The sequence below is a fragment of the Battus philenor genome, unplaced genomic scaffold (assembly GCF_028537555.1).
Source record: "Battus philenor isolate CCGP_79_NKW_IND1 unplaced genomic scaffold, ilBatPhil1.0.hap1 SCAF_4, whole genome shotgun sequence".
NCBI lineage: Eukaryota > Metazoa > Arthropoda > Insecta > Lepidoptera > Papilionidae > Battus > Battus philenor.
In genome coordinates this window covers 8,188,622-8,200,597 of record NW_027181704.1, presented here as the reverse complement: position 1 = coordinate 8,200,597, position 11,976 = coordinate 8,188,622, and positions in this window count along the sequence as shown.

The window sequence follows — 11,976 nt, the reverse complement described above, 5'->3', positions numbered from 1 at the left end:
TTAATTTATTTTTGCACTTGGAAATTTATCTATTAACGTTTTCGATGATTTTAATTTTACATGACCAACTCATTCTTTCAATTTCGATTTGCTAAAAGGTTTTATAATTTACGGTAATGGAAGGTTTTTGTGTTTGTTTAAAGAATGGTAAATGGTTTGAATCAATCTTGTTAAGTGCTTTTGAACTGAGCTTTATTGCCTGTATAGCGATGTAGAGTGGATGACTGTACATTGCGACCGTGCTTTGCTTATTACGGCATTAATGATATTTACTGAAAAGTTTTCCCTTTACATATAGCTTCTACGTATTCAAAATTTTTATTATTATTACCAATCATATAATAAATAGTAATAATATATATTTTTTCGATCTAATTAAGATTAAAAATAAATTTTAAAAACATTTTCACCAACACAATTTTCATTAAACGAATGAATGAATTAATTAATTTGGTGATGATCATACTTTAATTTACAGATATTTTTTACATTTATTTATCATTATAAATTACTATCCGGGTAATATCTATCCCGGCTTTTAATTTGTGCTAAAAAGGTAAATTAAATAATAAAAAAAAAACAAAAGTTGAATGACTAAATTTATGCCAAAATATAACAATGGGGGCACTGGGGTGATGAGTGGTGTAAAGAAGCAGAAAAATATGTTACAGTTAACTTCTTGTTTTTTTATTATATCAATAACATAAGCTGTGCTATTCCATCATCTGTTCCAAATTTATATTAATCCGCAAAACTAGGCTGCATGTATAGAGCATAAACACACATAAATAACTTCAACTGTTTGCTGCCTTATTGTTAACTTTAATTACATTTTGAATTAATTTTGTAATTAAAACGGAAGCTAGGGCGCGCCGCTTGAAGTTTAAGTGGCTGGAAACGGATCGACCCTGAGCGGGCGGCAAGCGCGGGCGGAGGGGCATTTAGATGCAATCTCTAAGTGGATTAATTAATACTGAGGTGTTATCTAGTAATATCATTTATTCATTTTATAAATATTATATTATACATCGTTATAATTATACACGAAGTTATTGTATATTGGTGTAAAAGCTTTAAAGTAGTCAATACATAGAACATTTGCTTTCAATTAATCCATGGTAGGTACGCCCTGTCGAATAATTTGCTGACTAATCAGCTATACACTCACCCCTTTAAAGATTTTATACCTTTAACCCTATAATATAATTGTAAATATTTTTGGTCACTGTTCAATTATTAAAACGAAGCTTCTAAAGCTTGATGACTTTTGTTCTCTAATTAAAATTGACTGAAAATACTCTTAACATTTATAAAAAACAAATTACATCCGGGAAAAAGTAAATGTGCAAAAGCAAATTTACTATGACAACCATAGTCTTATTTTGTCTCTATGATGAAACATTATTTCTGTTTATCGAACATAGCTTCGTTGATTATTCTGCCCGTGCCGAATTTGTAAGTGGTATTGATATGTTGTTAAATGTTTCATGAGGTGTGCAGGCATCACCTGGCCTTATGAAGAATAACGTATTCAGAACGCTTTTCAAAACAACACTCTGTCGTCACTACATTATGCATGAAGCACTCCATTCGCTGATCCGCTCAGGACTGCCGTTCGCGGCTCGTTAAGCGCTTACATTACGTACAAACATTGATTTTGAAAAATTTATATAATTTGCAAGCTTTGACATTTACGGGCCAATTTCATTTTATTTTAATGGGTTAAATACCTAATTCGCTTTATGACCACTTCCACTATTCCACTCAAATGGATTAGTAAAAAATGAAGCTTCAATAATGATTTCGTAGAATAATAATGTTTAGAGTGAAATTTTAAACTAGGCAACTAGGGTGGAAACCACGAATCGGCAAGCGCAGCGTAGGTCGTCCACCCGCAAGGTAGGTAGATGATCTTGTCCTGGTGACCGACCGATGATCACTAATCATGAGTTTTAGTGGGCAGGAGATCGCTTGGTTTTCTTTACGGTTGAGAATCTAAATAGGTTCTACACCATTGTCTTCGGGTATCCATCAAAGATTTTCTCCCTCTTTTTTTCTTTTTAAGCAGTAAGACGGAGAAGATGTCATGAACAACAGTGATATTCTCTATCAATAGTGTTGTCCTAGTTAAATTCATGAAATACAAGACATTTAAATTTCGAACATAATATAGTATATCTAATTAGTATGATAGTTTTACGAGACCTTTAAGCTTTATTAACAATGTCCGTGCATCACTTTTGGTCGTAAAATAAAAGGCAACAGTCAAATTAAACACTTAACCGTTGCCTATTATTCTTATCAAAAAAGACTTCCAACTGTAAAATACTATACTTATAATAATTAGTCATCATTATCATCTTCATTTCAGCGATATACGCCTTCTGCAAGACTTGGGCCTTCCTCAAAGATCTTCACGTTGACCGGTGGTCACCCGATGCCCACAGTCTGCGACTTTCAGCGATCATGACTATGTCGCTGGTACATCTAGTGAGAGACCGTTGTCACTAGAGAATTTTTTGGCCCTAACGGCCACTGGTTGCTTGACACAAATACAACCCGCACATCGTTTTAGTATTGAAACGTAATTTAAAAAGTGTTTCCAATAGCATTAGCGGTGGGAAGTCGCACAAATAAACTTACAGTCAGAATAAAAAAAAATATGCGACACCTCTACGATGTTAAGCGGGAGTGGTATACATTACCGGAGTGGAAAAGTTAAAAAGCTTAAATGTATCCCGAGCGCGGCTAAAAGTGTCTGACAAAAGTTCGACTTCCATTTTAAAAAGCTCCATTACAAAACATCGAGATTCGCTTCCGCCACGCCGGTGACGATGGCTAGGGTAGATGGAATTAAATTCGGTAAACTTTTCAATTCATTTTGTATGAAATCGACCACGGCTTTGGGAATGAAACTTTGACATTGACGGTTCGACACGATGTTGGTAGCGGTACGTAGTTTTGCTCAATTTTGGTGGACGGCAGCCATTAGTGGCTTATGATTGTGCCTATTAATGCTGATGCTCGACGTTAGATTTGAATTTGTTAGTTGTATCTACTGCGGCTTGTTTCATTGATACTAGAAGTATTTTCACGCAACATGAAAGAGATTACTACTCTAAGTCAAATCTGACTAATATGTGACTTTATGAGTATATTCATAACAATACTCTTTACATTGGTAAAAATGTAAAAATTAAAATAAATTATGAAACAATATCATAAGTTGCAGGGGGCAACGCCCACAGAAAGAATGGCTGCTGGGTTCCGAAGGCTTTGGAGTGGAAGCCACGGACCAGCAAACGCTGAGTAGGACGTCCATCCATAAGATGCATAGACGACCTAGTTAAAGTTGTCGCGAGATGCTGGATGCATGACGCTTCATCTGACGTCTTACGACTGAAATGAAGATCATAAATTACAGTCGTATCTAGTGAGTTTAAGTGTAAAAAAAAACCATCGAAATGGCTACGGTGAACTGAAACAAATTAACAAAAAAAAAAAAAACACATTGGTTTTATTTTATATTTCTTGTTTAATCCTGATTTGAATACTATTCACATCCTAAGTTTTAACTCCCAGTTTTATGAGCAATAATCACCTCGTTATTACTAATCATATGATTATAACTAATGTTTACAAGAAAAAATATTTTTTAAAATTAAAGTATCAAGTATGAAACCAATAGTATCAAAAACGGTCGGTTCTCGTACAAAAATTCACACACAGGTTTCTACACAGAGCAAAGTAAGTTGAATTTGAGAAGAGTTGTAAGGCTTTGGCTCTGAGATAGTGCTTTTAGACCTTAACCCCGAGGGTGATGCAGCGAGTCCGTGGAGCTTCTTAAAATGTTTTCACTTATGTATATATGGGAATACATTACCCCCGGCTCGGTTACTTGAGCGCACACTTACTTTTAACACAAAATTGAGGTGACGTAAAGCTTTCACTCGTCTCCTGTGTATGCTAAATTACATTTTATTTGAAATCCGAAAGATCCACTACTATGTACAAACAAATTACCGCGCCCGCCAAGAAAAACGTTTGAAATTAACTTTAAAAATGTTATGAAATGATTGTAAATTTATAAATTATCGTATGTGTGTATTTGTTTTTAATAAGACGGGGACGTCAACTTACGAGGTGGGCAGACCATCTTGTTAAGGTTGTGGGAAGAAGCTGAATGCAGACCGTTTCCTACCGGACCTTTGGGAAATCTCTAGAGTAGGTTTATGTCCAGTAGTGGACGGATGTGGACGACGACGATGATTTGGTTTTTTAAGTGAAGTTAAAGTTTGTTTACATACTTTTGTTTGTTTGTTAAAAATTGGCTCAAACTCCTTTTTAGTTGTTTAATAAATAATATTAAAGTGAAAACTTTATTTTAAATTAGAAGTAACCTTAAAAAATGTTATTAAAAAACTAATAATAATATTTTACAATGTTACACCCTAGTGACAGTAAGATGGATTAATTAATTACACATTTACTTCACTAAGATAAACACTATTCACTTTTACATTAGTTTTTAGCGACTCGTTAAAACTATCGCTTAATATTTTTTAATGTAACATGTTATACATAAACGCAACTTAAGATATTAAAAATAAAACCCAATATGGCTGAACGTTAATGTAATTGATGAATAAAATGATAATACAAAATGAAGAGAGCATTACGTATCTCGTGTTCGTCATTACTAATAATCACTTAGCTTAATTACGGCTTTAATTACCGCCGATCTGGCCGGTTCAAATTACGTACTCTAAAACGCATTAGCGCTTGACAGCTGGAGATTATCCGTCTAAGAGACGACGGCCGTCCGAGTTCGCTGTGAAACCAGCGTACTAATGAAATTTAATGAGTCTTAATCGCTGACAACTTAATGAAGGAACCATTCAGACGACGTTAACTAAATTCGGTCAAAAACAAACAAGCGGCATGGCTGTTTCAAGAAACTCCTCCATTCAATTACAAAATCTATAGCGGACTTTTCTTTGTGTGCCATAGTCTGTATCTTCTCTATATGTAAGCTTTTAATGCGATTGCGTCGCTAAAAGGTTTTGCCATGTACAACACAGAGTGCCGAACATTGTATTACTAATATATAATGTTTATGGATGCATTTTTTAGAATATTTATGTTTAAACAATTATTATTCAATCAAAATCAAAAATATTATTCTTTGTTATACAATTTCAATGAAATTGTATGTTGTGTATGTTTTTAAATTTTATTATGAGAAAAATCATTTCCCTATAACCTATTGCGTTTTTAGTCTTGATATTCATGTTTAATGAATATATTATTGTCTATCGACTAATTACATCATAGTAAATCAGAGAGACTCGTCCGTACTTTCTAAAGGGTTTAGTTCAGCTGGTCAATGTGAACACAGCTTTATACCTTAATCCGTTATTAAGCTGATACAGGTCACCTAGACAGACGTTTAGACAGATGTGAAGAACCATATAAGAATAAATTACTAAAAACTAAAAATTCATATCAGTTTAGAATTGAAAATTTTTGAGCAAGGCGAACAAAAAAAAAGAAATTAATTGTCCTTAATTTTAAAGAGAGAAGTGAATGCTAAAGACCTTTTTCACGCAGTGGTTCGAATATGGAGCTCTCAAAGGATTTCGTTAACTTTACGTCCTTTCTGGTAAATGTTCATTAAATTTTTATGACTAATCATATTATCATTTTACTTAGCATTAGTGGTATTTAGAAATGACAATAGCGTGTTGTGAGTTTCTTGTTAACTGATTAGAGGCGGGCGAGTGGTGTCATCTCGGAACGTTCCAATTACCGCGAGTTGAGGAGGGACGCGGCTGTAGCAGAGGGGAGTGCGCCGGGGTGCGAATGATCCATTTCGAAAACTAATTTAGAGTTGGCAACTAAACAAAGAGCACTCCTCGCAGATAATAATTAACGCCTGTGGTAAAGTTCTACTAAGTCTGCCGGTTGAGCCACGCTATGGCATTGGCAAACTTAATTAAATATATTTTTTCCGGTGTGTGCATAATTAAGTTTTAATTCTTTTAATTATAAGCTAAAGATAACTTTTTTAATTAAATATCGGACTGTTGCGTTGTGTCTGTAATTAATGTTTTGATTAAGTTTTTTTATTTAATAATTTGTTTTTATGATTACGTCGGAAGATTGAGTAGCTGGTACGATTCTATTATTTAAATTTTCTCGTTTATATAATGATATATCATAATGTATTCATTATGCCAGTATATGCAATTAATAAAAAGATACAGTATTTTTAAATGTTTAAAGGGTAATTAAAAACTGGGAATTTCATTAGCAACAGCCTCAATGTACAGATCCAAAACTCCTGCTTCGTGACTAATGAAGCTATCGTAATAATAACTTTGCCTTTTGTAGGATAGACTTCTTAGTTGAGACATTAAACATATGTGAGACCATTTTTTATCTAAATCCATATTTCTGAATGTCCTATATATACGTCATTAGCGGTCAGACGTTTGTACTCCTATTTAATGATATTGCTGAAAGCTAATTTTTGTTAATTCTGGAAGCCAAGTTTCGTTGTTATTAAATGAATTAGGCCAAGTTAACAACATTTTCACCGTCCTTTCAATAAAGAAAAATTTTAAATTGTAATATTTTAGTGACAATGCAAGCACTTTAGGATGTACTACAGAAATCATGTCCATCCATAGGGTGGATAGAATACCTGGTTAAGATTGTAGGAATACGCTGGATGCTGATCGATTTTAACCGTTCCTACGAGAAATTTATGAAGCGAGTGTCTAACCAGCGTCCTAAGGCTTAAATGACGGGGACGTTGACAGAAAACAGGTTATCTGATATTACTATTGTTATTCAGAACAATTTAAATAGACAAGGAGAATAGACGTGAACTCCATAAGATAAATCTCACATTTAATTATAATATTTGTGTAAATAACTGTAACTGTATAATTTAGCTTATTTTAGCCTATGAGATGTAATATCTAAATTTCAAATTTTCTTTTAGATGTAAATCATGGTGAAGTGATCCAACTTTTAGTTAAAGTGACTTGTAGTGCAACGTTTTACATAAGAAACTAACGATGCACAGAACCAACATGTGCAGAGCTGTCGGCTAGGTATGCGCTGATAGCTGTATTAAAAAAATTTAGTTGTAGCACCTCGAATTTAACTAAACTGTAATCGCCATACCAATGGTTAATGATAACAATGACGAGTGCGTCTACGTGGAAACAAAAATTCATTGTACACGTGTCGTCAACTAGACTTAGACGCGTTATTTTACTCTCAGGTTATGGTTCCTGTTTATGACTTACAATGTTTTTGGATTTCTATTGAACATGTAATTATATTGTTTTGATTCTTGTTCAATTATGGCATTACATGCTGTTGAGAACGGAACACCTGTCAATAAAGAGATCTATACCACACATTTTGACAAACAAGTAAAAAAACATTAATTATTAAGTTTACTATTGTATACGGCTTCTAATTTTATGTCCTTTTCTCTTGATTACAAAAAAACCGCTTAAACAGCGTCTGGACAATAAAACATAATAATTTAATAAACATTCATCTAGCTGAAACGCGTCAGAGCTTGGTATGCTTTGTAATAATAATAGTCACTCATAGATGCGCTGTAAATCTTAATTTTTTTATATTTTTTTTCAGTCTTGAACCTTGTACGTCTGTGATTAAAACCTTGTACTTAAATGATGTTTATTACAGTAACGCCAGGAATGTTTTTGGTTTAATCATCAATCGGACGCTATTCGTGGACACTTGGGAAAGGAATCGCGTCATGTCAGGGTAAATGTCTGAGTGTTTGCTCTGTCGCGGCCGTTGTCCAGATAAAAGCTTTTACATTGCACGAAAAAGCACTCACACCGAATATTGATTTGTTACTTTGCCGCTCCTAAAACGGGAGAATGGTACATCTTAACAATAATATATGATTATATTAAAGTAATTTTGTAAACACATTATTACACTTTACAGACAGTGCATCGTGGTATATTATACGATATTGATATTGCTATTAGCTGATGGTGATATTGCTTCAATTAAACAATAAAGATAAGTAAATAACTTCTTGCAACCGAAGATGTCTCCAGGACTTCGAGGTCATGCGAGAAATGTTCCCGAAAGAAGTCATGATGAAGAGAGGTGAAATTGAGTGGCCATCACGAAATCCAAATTTGTAGCCTAGTGATTTTATTTATAGAGACATCTCTAGAGTAGTTTTCTATAGATTTCTGAAAACACTCAATTATGGCGAAATATTTGAGAAGAAATGGTGGTGGTAGCTGTAGCTTAAACTTGCAGGCGTGTTTTCGAAAATCTTCGATGTCATTTGGAAGAATGTTTCCAAAGATCTGATAGACACCTTGACAATATATTCAAAATAAATACATTCTTTACTTTGTTTAATACAAATATATATTCGACAAAATACAAATTGTTTTCTTTATATTACTATTAGTGTTCAGACATGATTACCATTTAACTTGCTAAAGCAAAATTTCGTTTGGCTATTTAGGTTTATAATGAACTTAAAATTAAAACAAAACATAAATAAAAAATAAACATTTCACTTTTTTTATATTAAATTGTTTTTTGTTTTAACTTATACTATGTACATAATACGAGTATATAAGAAATCGCAAAATGGTATAAGACCGCTAATCGTACTTCTGTTTTATTATAGCGTTGCTTTTATTTCATGTTTATATATTATTCACATTAGAAGTAAAGTGTTAAAAAATAAATATATTAAATTCTTAAATACAAAATATTATTCAAAGTTGTTCAATTGCAATATGCACTTACATTTTTAGTTTTTACGCAGTTTCTCTTTTTATAAGGAAAATAAGGAAAACAACAATGGTTGAACTAAGGTGTTTTATAAGGGCTTTACAGATTTTTAAAACAATAATATCTATCCCACAAGACATACAGGTAGATAGACATCATGTTTTTCCGAAATCGAATCTAAACGTTCTGTATATGTAATAAAAGAACACTAAGATAATAAGATTTGCTCCGTCATGTGGTCTTCACGAATATGAGTAAGTAATGGTGCGTTTTTGGTAAAATTATTATGAGAACAAAAGATAATTGATCTTCGACCAGAATAATTACTTTAATATATTTATAAAAACATAGTTTTTTTATTTAAACAAATTGTTATTGTTAAAGGTCACGTCGAACTGAACTGGGTGATCGGTAAATTCTAATTAACTACTTGATTAAATACGACACAAAAAGTTGTATTCTTAATTAGTATTTTTTACTAAAGATTCGTTGTACGAATTCTAAAAACATTCTGCTTTTATTATTCATTAAATTAAATGTTTTATTATGTTCACAATAACAAAACATAAAATGAAAATCTTGCACTGGCTTTGTTATGTTATTTAAATATTATTCAATGTCATGTAATGTAATAAATCATATAATTTCGGAGTACCTTTCATACGCTGATACGAGACGTGATAGACTTTAACTATGTAAATTTTTATAATAATTAAAAGGTTATGTTTATGGTAACAAGTCGGTGCGTAACGCCCTAGAAACGCTTTAATTAAATGAGGATTTAAGGTTTTTCTTTATTAATACTGCGGAGCACTAATTACTTGGTACCTTCATTTAGTCGCTGCGACCCCCTTAGATACAATCACAGGGACGTATTTTAATACAAAACTGTAAATATTAACTCAATAGATACGCATGAAAATTATTATTAAAATCGTCCTAAAATCATATTTACTGATCTTATTTTATTTCAATAAACTGACATTAGTATTTGATACTGTTTTTTTTAAGTAAAAATCGGCGTAAACAAGCTTGTCAATTTATATTACTACGTAATGTAAGTAACATTATTAAGTTGCCAAAATGAAAATTCTTAGTAAACATTTAATTGATCCAGTTTAAGAAGATTATTTTCCAATTAAACACAAAAATAAATTTTTATTAAACTAAGACTTCTGAGTATATATCACGGATCAATCTTAGTCAGGTATGAAGACAGCTATTGTAAATATTAAAGCAGACCAATACGGAGAAATGTGTCATATATCTGCCAACAGATTATACTTTGATAAAAAATAAATAAAGTAAAGTAGTAAAAAAAGTTCAATTATTTATGAGCTCTTAATTCGTCGTAGTATACAAGTAAAATGACTTGTAGATATTTTAATGAAATATTTTATTGAATGGTATCGACGTCAGATAAACCATGCCATCGATTTTTTTAATTTTAAAATTGATTCTTCATTTAGATGTAATCGTATAAATGTTGTTTTAAAAATGTCAAAAGCACACCTTTGAAATGATGTGTTCTTCTCTGGTCTCAGGCATTTATCATCCGAACAGGTGGTAGACTCAATATTAAGTCAATAAGAAATGCAATCCAACGTACGTTGAATTCCATTAAAAAAGTACATATATCTCCTAACAATAATGATATCACAAACGTTTATTATTATGTATGTTTGATAAGATTACTACTCTCCTTTTAAGGAAATCTTTCTGGTCGTAACAACAATTTATATGATTTTTTTAAAAATTTTAAGAAAAACTGGTGTATGGCCAGTTATCTTTTAACTATTGGCTTTGAATCACAATGAAGAAAGATAATTGTTCAATGTAGATACTGAGCTATATCGAAGAGAATAATATGAAAAAAAACATAGTTAACGGTATTGTATTAACCACTCGCAGCCTCGTTTTCAATATTCAAATCGCATTGGTACTAATCAAATAAACTTTATGGTACAGTTCATCTCCCACGAGGTACCTGCGACGTACGAAGTAAACCCAACACAAAGGCCTAGCTGATATTTGTAGAGCACGTCATTAACAACGGCAGTTTAATTGGAGGCCTGAATGCGGCTCTGGCAGGCAATTACAGAACCTATTACTTATTAACTTTCAACCGCCCTTAATGGTTTCCGTATTACAACTTAAACCGAACGGCTCTGGAAATATGCAATGTTCTCATTTATAGTGGGTTAACGTAATTAAATTATTTACTTCTTGGGATTAATATCAAAGTAATATTTAACATTGCAAAGTTTTTTTAATACTGCAAATGTTTGTTTTTAACATGCCATGCAGGTGTGACCGTTTAATTTATATTAATATTTATTAAATTACTAAGTCATAATTTTTTTTCTTTGTCTTATGATATTGACGTCTTTGCCTTAACACGTCACGGATTTTATTTAAAATTTTAGAAACTTTAAAATGCAATTAATAATATATATGTAAAAGGTTGTAATTTCTATGATATTTATGTTAACCATCCTGTCAACCAACTAATGCTACTATAATCGGAGATGTATGTTTTAATATTAATTTAACCTATTTTATGTAAGATGAAAAAATATTATTTACATTTTTCAAAAGAAAATATTGCAAAAAGTAAAAAAAAATAACTATTCAAATTAATCTTTTCATGACAAACACCTTAGTAAGAACGACAACGTAGGTACTAAAGTAATAAATATGACTATAAAGGTTGCGATCAAGGCGTAAGCGTCTCATAAATCGCGCCGTAATTCCTGACTCCTGACTCTAGTGCAATACGTGGTGGCTTAGGTCGCGGCTCATTACCTGGGACATTTATTAATTCACCACGGTCGTCCGAAGCTCGTTTAAGTAAGCCTATGACTTGTTTTCTGTTATTTGTGAAATGTTCAACTATTGTTGTAACATTAGAAATGGTTCTTATGTCATATAAGAAAAAATTATCGAGTTTGAAATTTATGGTCTCATGTTATAAGCTCGAAGAAAAATTGTTCGTCTGAAGTGGCAGTACGGTTGTTAGGGCCGAAATGTTCGCGATTGAAAACCACAAACACTCCATCTAATAACCTTCACAAGATCGTCTTGTGGGTCGACATTCTACGTTACGCTTGGCGGTCTGTGCCTCCACATTAGAGCTTTGAAGCTCCAGCGGCTGTCTCT